The 12,500-nt window shown below is 42.5% G+C and overlaps 3 non-coding genes across 3 annotated transcripts in view; all 3 read left to right on the top strand.

The window, feature by feature from the left end:
• Positions 1-8,773: 8,773 nt before the first annotated feature.
• On the top strand, positions 8,774-10,762 carry LOC143206183 (small subunit ribosomal RNA). Its single transcript, XR_013008180.1, has one exon. It is a non-coding gene; the product is annotated as a small subunit ribosomal RNA (ribosomal RNA).
• A 708-nt stretch (positions 10,763-11,470) lies between these two features.
• On the top strand, positions 11,471-11,625 carry LOC143206180 (5.8S ribosomal RNA). Its single transcript, XR_013008177.1, has one exon. It is a non-coding gene; the product is annotated as a 5.8S ribosomal RNA (ribosomal RNA).
• Positions 11,626-12,044: 419 nt separating this feature from the next.
• The window catches only part of LOC143206181 (large subunit ribosomal RNA), a 4,098-nt gene continuing 3,642 nt past the window's right edge, over positions 12,045-12,500 (top strand). The window contains exon 1 of the ribosomal RNA XR_013008178.1: positions 12,045-12,500. This exon is cut by the window's right edge and continues 3,642 nt beyond it. This is a non-coding gene — a ribosomal RNA (large subunit ribosomal RNA).

A 12,500-nucleotide genomic window follows, 5' to 3' on the forward strand; every position in this document is an offset into this window, starting at 1 on the left:
ACGTTTCCTACTCGACAATCAGAGCTTTCTACGACATAACGCCAAGAATGGGCGGAGCTTAGAAGTGTAGCGTCATTTATCAAATAATTAAACGACTATAGTATATTTCGGTTTAGTCTTTTATCTTTTGCTGTATGGGTAGGTCGCGAATCTCATTCGTTTAAAATGCCACCGAAGACAAGCGGTAAAGCGGCAAAAAAGGCTGGAAAAGCCCAGAAAAACATTTCTAAGAGCGATAAGAAAAAGAAGCGTAGGAGGAAGGAAAGCTACGCGATTTACATATACAAAGTTTTAAAGCAGGTTCATCCCGATACGGGTATTTCCAGCAAGGCCATGTCGATTATGAATTCTTTCGTGAACGATATATTCGAAAGGATAGCCGCCGAAGCGTCGCGCCTCGCCCATTACAATAAAAGATCGACCATCACGAGCAGAGAAATCCAAACCGCCGTTAGGTTATTGTTTACCCGTGAATTGGCTAAGCATGCCGTTAGCGAAGGTACCAAAGCTGTCACTAAATATACCAGTTCTAAGTAAACGAAATATATTATTTTGAAGGTGATCATAATAATATGAAGGGTGGAAAACGGCTCTTTTCAGAGCCCCAAAATGTTTAAAGAAGAAAAAAAGAAATAAACTATTGTTAAGAAGATAGGATATATACGAAGTCAAATAAATTAAAATATAGTAATCGTTCATAAAAATGTTAAAATATCCAGAAAAAAATATTTTATTTTATATATTCATTCCTTTACGGTAACATAATAACAGTATATGTGATACCCCTTTCTTATCGTGATATAAACTTCAAGTCAATCCAGCAGGTGTTCACACCTTATTACTAAGGATTCCTCAATATTCACAATATATTTGTGAGCATAATATTCTAAATTCAATTCACAAATATTATAACTAAAGCGTCATATAAACGGAAAAAATATCAATGTCTCTTTTTTCTAATAGAAGGTTGGTGGTTCTGAGAAGAACCTTTTTTTTTTCATATAAATACAAAAAACGACCTTAATATAGGACAGCCGTAGCATTTATGCACGTTCGCCTCTAATGCGTCTGGCTAATTGAATGTCCTTAGGCATGATAGTTACTCGTTTAGCATGGATCGCACACAAATTGGTGTCTTCAAAGAGACCAACCAAATAGGCCTCGCTAGCTTCTTGCAAAGCCATCACTGCCGAACTTTGGAAACGTAAATCGGTCTTGAAATCCTGAGCGATTTCGCGAACCAATCGTTGGAAAGGCAATTTCCTAATCAATAATTCGGTACTCTTCTGATAGCGTCGGATTTCTCTTAGAGCGACCGTACCGGGTCTGTAACGATGCGGTTTTTTAACACCACCGGTAGCGGGAGCGCTTTTCCTGGCTGCTTTAGTAGCCAATTGTTTTCTGGGAGCCTTACCTCCGGTTGATTTTCGAGCAGTTTGCTTGGTACGAGCCATCGTCTAAACGGGTCTGACTTCAAACGTGTAGGAAGAATTACAAGCGCAAGCACCAACGAACTTTTGGAAACTGATCGAAGGTGTCAAAGAAATCTCCCTTTTTAATAATGTGTGAAGATATTTCTGATTGGTCCGGCTAGCATCTGTGGGCGGGACCCGATTCGAACTCAACAAAACCCATGGTAGGATTTGAAATTGAAATAGTTACCCGTAGTATTCGAGGTGTACGCTGCACAATTCGATTATAAATTTGCTTTCTTTTAATACTAAATTGAATAAATCATGACGGGCAGAGGTAAAGGTGGTAAAGGTTTGGGAAAAGGAGGCGCTAAGCGGCATCGTAAAGTGCTTCGTGATAATATCCAAGGTATTACGAAACCCGCCATCAGAAGATTGGCTAGGCGGGGTGGAGTTAAACGTATATCCGGTCTAATTTATGAAGAAACCAGAGGTGTATTAAAAGTATTTTTGGAAAACGTTATCAGAGACGCCGTCACTTATACCGAACACGCCAAAAGGAAAACCGTTACTGCCATGGATGTAGTATAACGCCCTCAAACGCCAAGGACGAACCCTATACGGATTTGGCGGTTAAATAAAGTATTATATATGCTGACCAATTAAAACAGAACAACGTATCTATTCAACTAAAGAAAACAACGGTTCTTTTCAGAGCCACAAATTTACTAGCATAAAAAAAAGAAATTTATTATTCGAAAATGGACTAAGATGACGTTAAATTTTATTAAATATCTGCTCCTTTCATCTAAGATTTACTTGTAAAGTAACAAATATACTGCATTATAATAGACGATCGTAATATAAAAAGATAGATAAAGTTTAAAATAAGATTTCATAATAAATGTTAGGTTAATGACAAGAATGTAAATGATGGTGAACAATCGAATACCGAATCTTCGTTGAAGCTTTAATATAGTTTTCCTTTAGAGAGAAAATACTCCGAGATAAACTTCGCGTCGATGAGCTTGGAGAATTCCTTAAGATTTCAAAGAAGGTACGGTAGTTCTACGCACGTATGTATGGAGATCGCGTTCCATGTATTTATTGACTTTAGATAACTATTTATGAAAACAGATTTCAACTAAAGAAGCAAAATATACTATAATATATATGAGCATTGTATCGATACAGAAGGGTTTGACACGATATTCTTATAGACGTCTCGATATCGTTGCTCACCCGATACGTTCGATTGTAACCCAGAGTTCGGATGGTGTTAAGAAACCGTTAAATAAGAAGTATATTAGTATAGGATCGGTTAATTTTCATGTCATTGTTTTCTTACAGTTAATTCGACAACGGTACGTTTCGATATAGATTCGTTTTGGACAACGAACAATCTGTACCGCATCAATTAGGAATAATATGTCTCGTTTCTCCAATAATAGCATTAGATCTGTACGGAATTGCATTTATATCAAAAGACGATATATCGGGGGACGTAGATTTGAAAAGATATATTTTCATAGTTATAACCGAAAGTCTATAACTCGAATGTAAATTGGTAGTTTCGACGGAATCGAGAGCAACGCTTGATTTTGTGCTTCCTTCTAAGACGATAGTCAACGTAAAATTTATTGGTAAAGTTTGCTACTTCTACTACGTTTTATCTTTTAACGCCTCGAACATAAATCGTATGATATTCTAAAGGATTTATGTATTTAATATGAGAAATAAGTAAACGGTTCCAAGCTCGATGAACGTTTCGACGAAGCCGGAATATGGAACGTCGTTCGCGCTCGACCGTTCAGTCCTCCGTTCGGCTCATATCATATAGGGTACGCATTAAATGAGAGCGACCGCCAGACAGTTAAAATACGCGAACGAGAAGCATACGCACGTACGTAACTTTGTCAAACGAATCGTGATTAGAACGTTCTTATAAGAAAATTAAGAAATTATATCAGAATGTCGGACGTCGATATTAGCGGACAAGCGGTTTCTCCTTCGTCGAATCAAGGGAGTGGAGGAAATTCCGCCGCCGTTGTTAACGCATCGTCAACAGGCACACCGGCCGGGTCGAATTCATCTTCGGTGTCGGCTACGGGAGCCGCATCAGCTACAGCCGGTAGCGCAGGTTCGTCTGCAGGAGGGAAGAAAGAAAAATCCACTTCGAGCAAGGCGAAGAGTTCTAAATCGAAAGTTAGTCCATCCTCCGATCGCTGATATGGTAACGAGTGCAATTAAAGGATTGAAAGAGAAAGGCGGAACTTCCTTCAGAGCTATTAAAAAATACATAGCGGCCAATTACAAAGTGGATGCTGACAAATTATCGCCCTTTATAAAGAAATATATAAAGACGTGGATCGCTTCGGGTGTTTTGGTACAAACGAAGGGCAAAGGAGCTTCCGGATCATTTAAATTAGCGGCTTCGGCACGTAAAGCAGGAGGTACGACAGCCGCAGGTACGAAGAAAAGAAAAACGGCCACTGCCAAAACCGGACAGAAAAATAAACGAAAACCAGTAGGAGGTGCCGCGACAGCTACGACAGCCGGTGGTAAAAAAGCGTCTGCCAAAAAAACCTCAGAGAAAACGGAAAAAAAGACGACCGCCGCCTCCGCCTCAACTAAGAAAACCACAGCTAAAAGTAAGAAAGGTGAATCTGCAACTTTGGCCGAGAAAAAAGCTTCTGCCAAAAAAGCCGTCGAAAAGAAAACAGGAAAGAAATCTACCGCCGCCACGACTACGTCCGCTTCCAATGCCGCCGCTAATAGTTCATCTTCGAAAGCAGCAAAAAGCAACACGGCCGCAAGATCCCCGAAATCGCCTTCCAAAGCGAAAAAATCTAATAAAGCCGGACCTACGAAAAAGCCCAAGGCGCCTAAACCGAAAAGTGCTAAGACGACGACCTCAACTGTTCGTGTTGCCGCTGGTGAAGGTGCGAAAACTAAAAAACCAGTATCACCAAAGAAAAAGAAATAAAACTATTTCTACTACGTATGACGATATATTAAACAGGCGACACATTTCATCGTCAGATCAAGAAGACACGGAGTTGAAAATTACAAATATCCCGACACTCCTGGACGTGCTACGACTTCCCTAAAAAATACGTTCGTCCAAGACCGTATTTTTTTAATAGAAAAAAAAACGGTTCTTTTCAGAACCACAATATAACTTTATAAAAGAAAGAATATTTATATAATTTATTTATTATCTTATTATTACTTAAATGATTATTTTCTAGATAGAGCCGTAACTAATTAGGGAACCGATCGATCGATACTCTAAAACAGTAATAAAGGAATATTCAGTACAGATCAGATTATTTATAAATTTTCTAGTTAATATTTATTCTTTAATAAGAACGCGTATTCTAACTTCTTTTTTATACGATTTTGTTGGCCCTGAAAAGGACCGATATTAAAGGGCGTATGCAAAACTTTAAACGGTTTGCGTTATCTATTTGGTTTTGCTGTCTGTCTTTTTAGGCAATAATACTGCTTGAATGTTAGGCAAGACGCCGCCCTGGGCAATAGTAACGCCAGATAACAGTTTATTCAATTCCTCGTCGTTTCTGATGGCCAATTGTAAATGCCTAGGGATAATCCTTGTTTTCTTGTTGTCTCTAGCGGCGTTACCCGCCAACTCGAGAACTTCGGCCGCCAGATATTCCATTACGGCAGCTAAGTAAACGGGAGCACCGGCCCCTACGCGTTCGGCATAATTTCCTTTCCTTAGAAGTCGGTGAATACGACCGACAGGAAATTGTAATCCCGCACGATTGGAACGAGACTTCGCCTTTCCCTTCACTTTTCCGCCTTTACCACGTCCGGACATGTTAATCTCGATCGTTGTTAGATACTGCTCACCTTTAAATCAAAAACGGTACTGGAAATTTCTTACAGATCGGCCTGGAATTTTGTCCGCGAGCCAAACTCGTTATATCATACGCGACCAATCAGACTCTAACTCGGGCTATGGGCGGGGCTTAGAAGTGTTCCTTCGAATGTTATAAGTTCTAGAATTAAAGGCATTTTTTTAGTTAAGTACTCTTTGAGGTACGTGAGACGTCGGGATTTTTATTTCGAAATGCCACCGAAGACAAGCGGTAAGGCGGCCAAGAAAGCCGGAAAAGCCCAGAAAAATATCTCTAAGAGCGACAAGAAAAAGAAGCGCAGGAGGAAGGAAAGCTATGCGATTTACATATACAAAGTTTTAAAGCAGGTTCATCCCGATACGGGTATCTCCAGCAAGGCCATGTCGATCATGAATTCTTTCGTGAACGATATATTCGAAAGGATAGCCGCCGAAGCGTCGCGTCTCGCCCATTACAATAAGAGATCAACGATCACGAGCAGAGAAATCCAAACCGCCGTTAGGTTATTGTTACCCGGTGAGTTGGCTAAGCACGCCGTTAGCGAAGGTACCAAAGCAGTCACCAAATATACCAGTTCTAAGTAAATTAATTCACATACCTATGTGTGTTTCAATATACTACTTACCTGCAAAATCGGTTCTTTTCAGAACCACAATTGGATATACATTTTAAAAAATGAAATGTTAAACAGTAGCTGACATTTTATAAAAACAGAATTTTCAGATATATATATATATATTGTAGTTATTGTATTGAATTATATTATATCATTATAATCTGTTATATAGTAAGTATATAGAATAAGTTTTGTAAAAATGGTACGGCCCGAGATTGTTATTTAAAAATAAGGTAAAGTATTTCTGGAGTGACTTCGAAAATATGTGTATTCATTTTTATTACGTTTATGACTATATGATAATTAATTTATTTTTCCTAACTGTGGCTAATTGTGGATTGTGGCTAATTTCTACACGATAAGTATTAATCACGGGAACGTCTCGAAATGAACAAATAGGAACTGTAATTAATCAAGAATTTAGAATGGAACTATCGTCCTAATATAATGAGGATCGTCAAAGAGAAGATACTTTTTTTTTCGTTTACTAGGTTGACCTTGCTTGGGGACAGTGGAACTCAGTGGAAAATCGCTGATGGTGGGTGAGGAGGATAGGCCTGTGGTCAGAATCGATATCTTGGAGTACTTGCAGGTCAGAGGCTTGATTCGAATTTTGATAGATAAAAAAGTCAATTATTGTCGGTCGATTGGAGGAGTAGTGAGTTGGTTCGCTTGGAGCAATAAGCCCAAGTTCCAACTCATCTATTATCCCGGCCGATAGTAATTCTTCCAATAGCTGTGTGGTTGATGGCGTTGAAAATGGCCTGAAAATCTCCTTGGTCATCTGAATATGTTCCGAAGAGTATTTCGCCAATGGAGATCGGGTTCGTGTTCTAGTGGAATCCAGACCAGCCAGACGACTGTTATCTTGAGTTCCCCGTACATGAGTGGGGGGAGGAATTGGTCTTTTGGGTTTGGTTGTTTTTGGAGTAGGTCGGCACTTGCATCCCGAGTAATTTGCGGTGTATGGTTCTCAACAGTTGGTGCATTTCGGCGGGGAATTTCTGTCTTTGGGACTTGACGTAGGCCGGAGTGGCTTTACAGTTGGCCGATGAATGACCGTAGAATTGGCAGTTAAAACGTTGAACGCGCCTGCCGTTGCCGCGCTGGGCTTGGACTTTTACCACCTGATTCATTAGGCGGTCGACCGCGAAGATACGGCGTTCCTCTCGAGGAACCGACCAACATGGATTGGATTGAAACCGAGCTTCATGAGCGCGGTTCGGACTTCGAGTTACCATTACGTCGAGAGAGAAATATAATATATTAGCTGACCCCGCAGACACTCCGTACCCTGTACTCAATGGATAAATAAAGGATTCATTCTATCAAATTCTTCGTTCAAATCACTTTCGAATCATCCTTAGGAACATTCTGATATCGGAAAACCTTATCCGTAGTCGATAAACGATATCTAACGGATGAATTATAGAAAATGGCCAATAAGCGGCAAATATCCGATCGTAAGGGTGCACCATCGTTTCGGCGAATCATTCTTTTGGAATCTTACGTTCTACAAGCAAAACATTTATTCATAGGTATATACCGATAATAACGAACGGGCCGACGTAACAACCTAAAATGTCCTGAAATACGTGAGAACAGTTTTACTCCGATCGCCGTATCGATATGTGACAGTATCCATCCTATGAAGGATCTTTACATTCTACTAGCATAATTTTATGGATCGGAATTTTCCGACTTTTAAAGAACGTGATCGGCAGTCTAGAAACGGCCTGAGGACGTATTAACACGAGAGGTTAAAATTATTGCTTTAGAAGTTCACGTTGTCTAAAGCTAAAGTTTATTCATCGGAACATTCCGATAATAACGAGAACGGGCAGACGTAAAAACGAAAAATTTGCGCAACGTCCGTATAAACGATCTGTTCTAAAACACCCATACATTTCCGATAGCTGGCGAGAGACCCGCGCTTAAATCGTGTGCGCTTCTACGTGGGGCGATACGAGAGACGGATACGACGGGTCGGGTCGACCGGCGCTGTGACACTTTTACCGAGTGGCTTTTGATCAGCGAAGGTGGTATTACATATTATATGTTAATATATAAGATCCGAACCGTATTTTTTTATTTATCTAAATAAAAAGCGTATTTCGTCGTGTTATTATATATTCGTAACGCTCTCGCGATTTTGTATCGTCGTTTCGTTGTTCTTCCTGGTCGGTTTTTTTCGATATATCGGGAAGCGTACGACGACGACGACGGTATCACTGCGAGATCGCGAATTCGGCGGGAACATTCGGCTTCGTTAGAAGAAGATGATCCACGATTCATATGCGATTGGAATTATTATTTTTATGGACGTATCGGTTTTTCATCGGAACGTTCATAAAACAGCAACACATTTTGCGATAGCTCTCTGCTCTCCGAGCGAGAATAAAATAAAAAATCACGAAACGTTTCTCGTACGAGGTTTCCTTGTCGCTTTATATATTTCTATCTAGCGAAGGGTTCGGAGAGAATGTTTTTCGAGGTCTTATAAACGCCGAACGATATTTTGCGGCATCCAATTTTCGACGTAGTCGACGATCGTCGTCGATAATCGAGATAATTGGGTGCCTAGTCGATCGGTTGTGTATAAAAAAAACAAAAGATGTGTCTAAGATGATGATATCGTTTTGTTTTATTAGACAACTAATATTAAAATGTAAGAGCGTGGCGCCTCGGACCGGTTTTTCCGTCGTCTAGGCGCGCTATCATGCACCTCCTTTTTATTAGTCGTCGATATATATTATATATCGTCGTCTTACGCACACGTTTCTTTATAAGTCAAACTTATAAAATAAACTGTGTCTGTATTTGTTTTATCTGCTTCGTGTCGATAAAATAATAAGAACAGTTCCCTGGTTGATCCTGCCAGTAGTCATATGCTTGTCTCAAAGATTAAGCCATGCATGTCTCAGTACATACCGAATTAAGGTGAAACCGCGAAAGGCTCATTAAATCAGTTATGGTTCCTTAGATCGTACCCACAATTACTTGGATAACTGTGGTAATTCTAGAGCTAATACATGCAAACAGAGCTCCGACCAGAGATGGAAGGAGTGCTTTTATTAGATCAAAACCAATCGGTTTCGGGTTCGCGCTCGTCATCGTACAACTTGGTGACTCTGAATAACTTTAAGCTGATCGCACGGTCTCGCACCGGCGACACATCTTTCAAATGTCTGCCTTATCAACTGTCGATGGTAGGTTCTGCGCCTACCATGGTCGTAACGGGTAACGGGGAATCAGGGTTCGATTCCGGAGAGGGAGCCTGAGAAACGGCTACCACATCCAAGGAAGGCAGCAGGCGCGCAAATTACCCACTCCCGGCACGGGGAGGTAGTGACGAAAAATAACGATACGGGACTCATCCGAGGCCCCGTAATCGGAATGAGTACACTCTAAACCCTTTAACGAGGATCAATTGGAGGGCCAGTCTGGTGCCAGCAGCCGCGGTAATTCCAGCTCCAATAGCGTATATTAAAGTTGTTGCGGTTAAAAAGCTCGTAGTCGAATTTGTGTCTCGCGCCGCCGGTTCATCGTTCGCGGTGTTAACTGGCGTGTTTTTCGCGAGACGTCCTGCCGGTGGGCTTAGTCGTGTCGCGTCGCCGTCGCGCGTGCGTTTCGGCGTGCGTGTTGTGCGCGTCGTGGTTACGACGGCCCAACTCAATCCTGCCGCGGTGCTCTTTACTGAGTGTCGAGGTGGGCCGGCACGTTTACTTTGAACAAATTAGAGTGCTCAAAGCAGGCTAAAATTTCGCCTGAATACTGTATGCATGGAATAATGGAATAGGACCTCGGTTCTATTTTGTTGGTTTTCGGAACCCCGAGGTAATGATTAATAGGAACGGATGGGGGCATTCGTATTGCGACGTTAGAGGTGAAATTCTTGGATCGTCGCAAGACGAACAGAAGCGAAAGCATTTGCCAAAAACGCTTTCATTGATCAAGAACGAAAGTTAGAGGTTCGAAGGCGATCAGATACCGCCCTAGTTCTAACCTTAAACGATGCCAGCTAGCGATCCGTCGACGTTCCCTAATATGACTCGACGGGCAGCTTCCGGGAAACCAAAGCTTTTGGGTTCCGGGGGAAGTATGGTTGCAAAGCTGAAACTTAAAGGAATTGACGGAAGGGCACCACCAGGAGTGGAGCCTGCGGCTTAATTTGACTCAACACGGGAAACCTCACCAGGCCCGGACACCGGAAGGATTGACAGATTGAGAGCTCTTTCTTGATTCGGTGGGTGGTGGTGCATGGCCGTTCTTAGTTGGTGGAGCGATTTGTCTGGTTAATTCCGATAACGAACGAGACTCTAGCCTGCTAACTAGGCGCTTTTTGACATCCTAAAGGCCCGCCGGCCGCGTTGCTTTCGGGTTTCGCGGTTCGTGCGCGGTTTTTACTGTCGGCGTACAAACTATTCTTCTTAGAGGGACAGGCGGCTTCTAGCCGCACGAGATTGAGCAATAACAGGTCTGTGATGCCCTTAGATGTTCTGGGCCGCACGCGCGCTACACTGAAGGAATCAGCGTGTCTTCCCTGGCCGAGCGGCCCGGGTAACCCGCTGAACCTCCTTCGTGCTAGGGATTGGGGCTTGCAATTGTTCCCCATGAACGAGGAATTCCCAGTAAGCGCGAGTCATAAGCTCGCGTTGATTACGTCCCTGCCCTTTGTACACACCGCCCGTCGCTACTACCGATTGAATGATTTAGTGAGGTCTTCGGATCGACACGCGATGGCGTTTCGGCGTCGTCGATGTGTAGGAAAAGATGACCAAACTTGATCATTTAGAGGAAGTAAAAGTCGTAACAAGGTTTCCGTAGGTGAACCTGCGGAAGGATCATTACAGTGTGTTGTTATGCCTATATATATATAATAGGTAAACGTACAAGTCTGTAAAAATCATTGTCGAACGTTAAAGAGCCATCTACGAAGTTCGGAAGTTCCGATCGAATTTCGACGTCGTCAACGTAGCTGTTTTCGGGTACCTATAATATATGGTTTTAAAAGATGTACGCCCGAAAGCGGAGATATATACGATGAAGATGTTGTTATATAGGACGACGAGTAATAATCGTCGGCCTACGACGGATTTCGTTATAAATGGACAAATCGAGCGCAAAATAAAACGATTTTGCCAATTATATTTCTAATCGACGTTTCGATCCTCATATCGACGAACATATACGATGATCGGTAATGTGATTAGTTTACGAAAATCTTATCACCCTTCGTTTGTTTCATTCCAAAAGGGTGAGATTTAGTTTACGAAAATATTGCCAAACTATGATCAGCGTATGCTCTTTTGTTGTCGTACGAGGTGAGACGACGAAAATTTACAACGAACGTCACCATTTCGAGTAGTCTGTCTCCGCTCCTCTCGTTGTGTGTAGTGGAGAAGACGAAAATAAACCGTAAGAGCGTTTTAAAGTCGACGGCGGCTGCGAAAGGGGCGCAAGCGCTGTCTATGACGTGAGCGCGCGTCGTCGTCGTCGTCGTCGTCTTATAATAGAAACGTTTCGATATGCGTTTAAAACCTAACTTAAAAAAAGATTACCCTAAACGGTGGATCACTTGGCTCGTGGGTCGATGAAGAACGCAGCTAATTGCGCGTCAACTTGTGAACTGCAGGACACATGAACATCGACATTTCGAACGCACATTGCGGTCCTGGGATCTCATACCCGGACCACTCCTGGCTGAGGGTCGTATCTCATTTCAAGACTGCTCGGATTTTCTTTGATCTTCGCGATCGACGAGAAATGTCTGAGCGTGCTGAGCGTATAAGCGCGATTCGATCGCGACGTTCTAAAACGTGACAGCGGACCCGTACGTGTGACCTAACTCTCTCGTACGGGTCGTACGAATATGAAAGGGATGAGACGTGTTTAAAACGGTCGTTCGCACGTTTTTGTGATAAACGTAGCGCGCACCATTAATACGATCGTCGTATCCGATAAAATTAGTTTTTAATCGACGTCGGATCGTAGGTGCGTTGTCTCTCGAATACGAGGGAGAAAACACCGTTTTTCGACGGCGCGTCTTTTCCATTCTAAACTTTTATATTTCGTATTGGCTCCTAATCTTCATTATTATGATGATTACGAGCGCCACGCATATTAAACTAGCGACCTCAGAGCAGGTGAGACTACCCGCTGAATTTAAGCATATTACTAAGCGGAGGAAAAGAAACTAACTAGGATTCCCTTAGTAGCTGCGAGCGAACAGGGATTAGCCCAGCACCGAATCCCGCGACCGACATCGGGCGCCGGGAAATGTGGTGTTCGGGAGGGTCCATTATCTCGACGTTACGTCGCGCGTCCAAGTCCATCTTGAACGGGGCAACAGCCCATAGAGGGTGCCAGGCCCGTAGCGACCGTGACTGACGGCGAGAGGATCTCTCCTTAGAGTCGGGTTGCTTGAGAGTGCAGCCCTAAGCGGGTGGTAAACTCCATCTAAGGCTAAATATAACCACGAGACCGATAGCGAACAAGTACCGTGAGGGAAAGTTGAAAAGCACTTTGAAGAGAGAGTTCAAGAGTACGTGAAACCGTTTAGGGGTAAACCTGAGAAACCCGAAAGGT

Source organism: Rhynchophorus ferrugineus, unplaced genomic scaffold (assembly GCF_030347505.1).
Source record: "Rhynchophorus ferrugineus isolate W39M unplaced genomic scaffold, kcgeb_rfMv2 rfM575, whole genome shotgun sequence".
NCBI lineage: Eukaryota > Metazoa > Arthropoda > Insecta > Coleoptera > Curculionidae > Rhynchophorus > Rhynchophorus ferrugineus.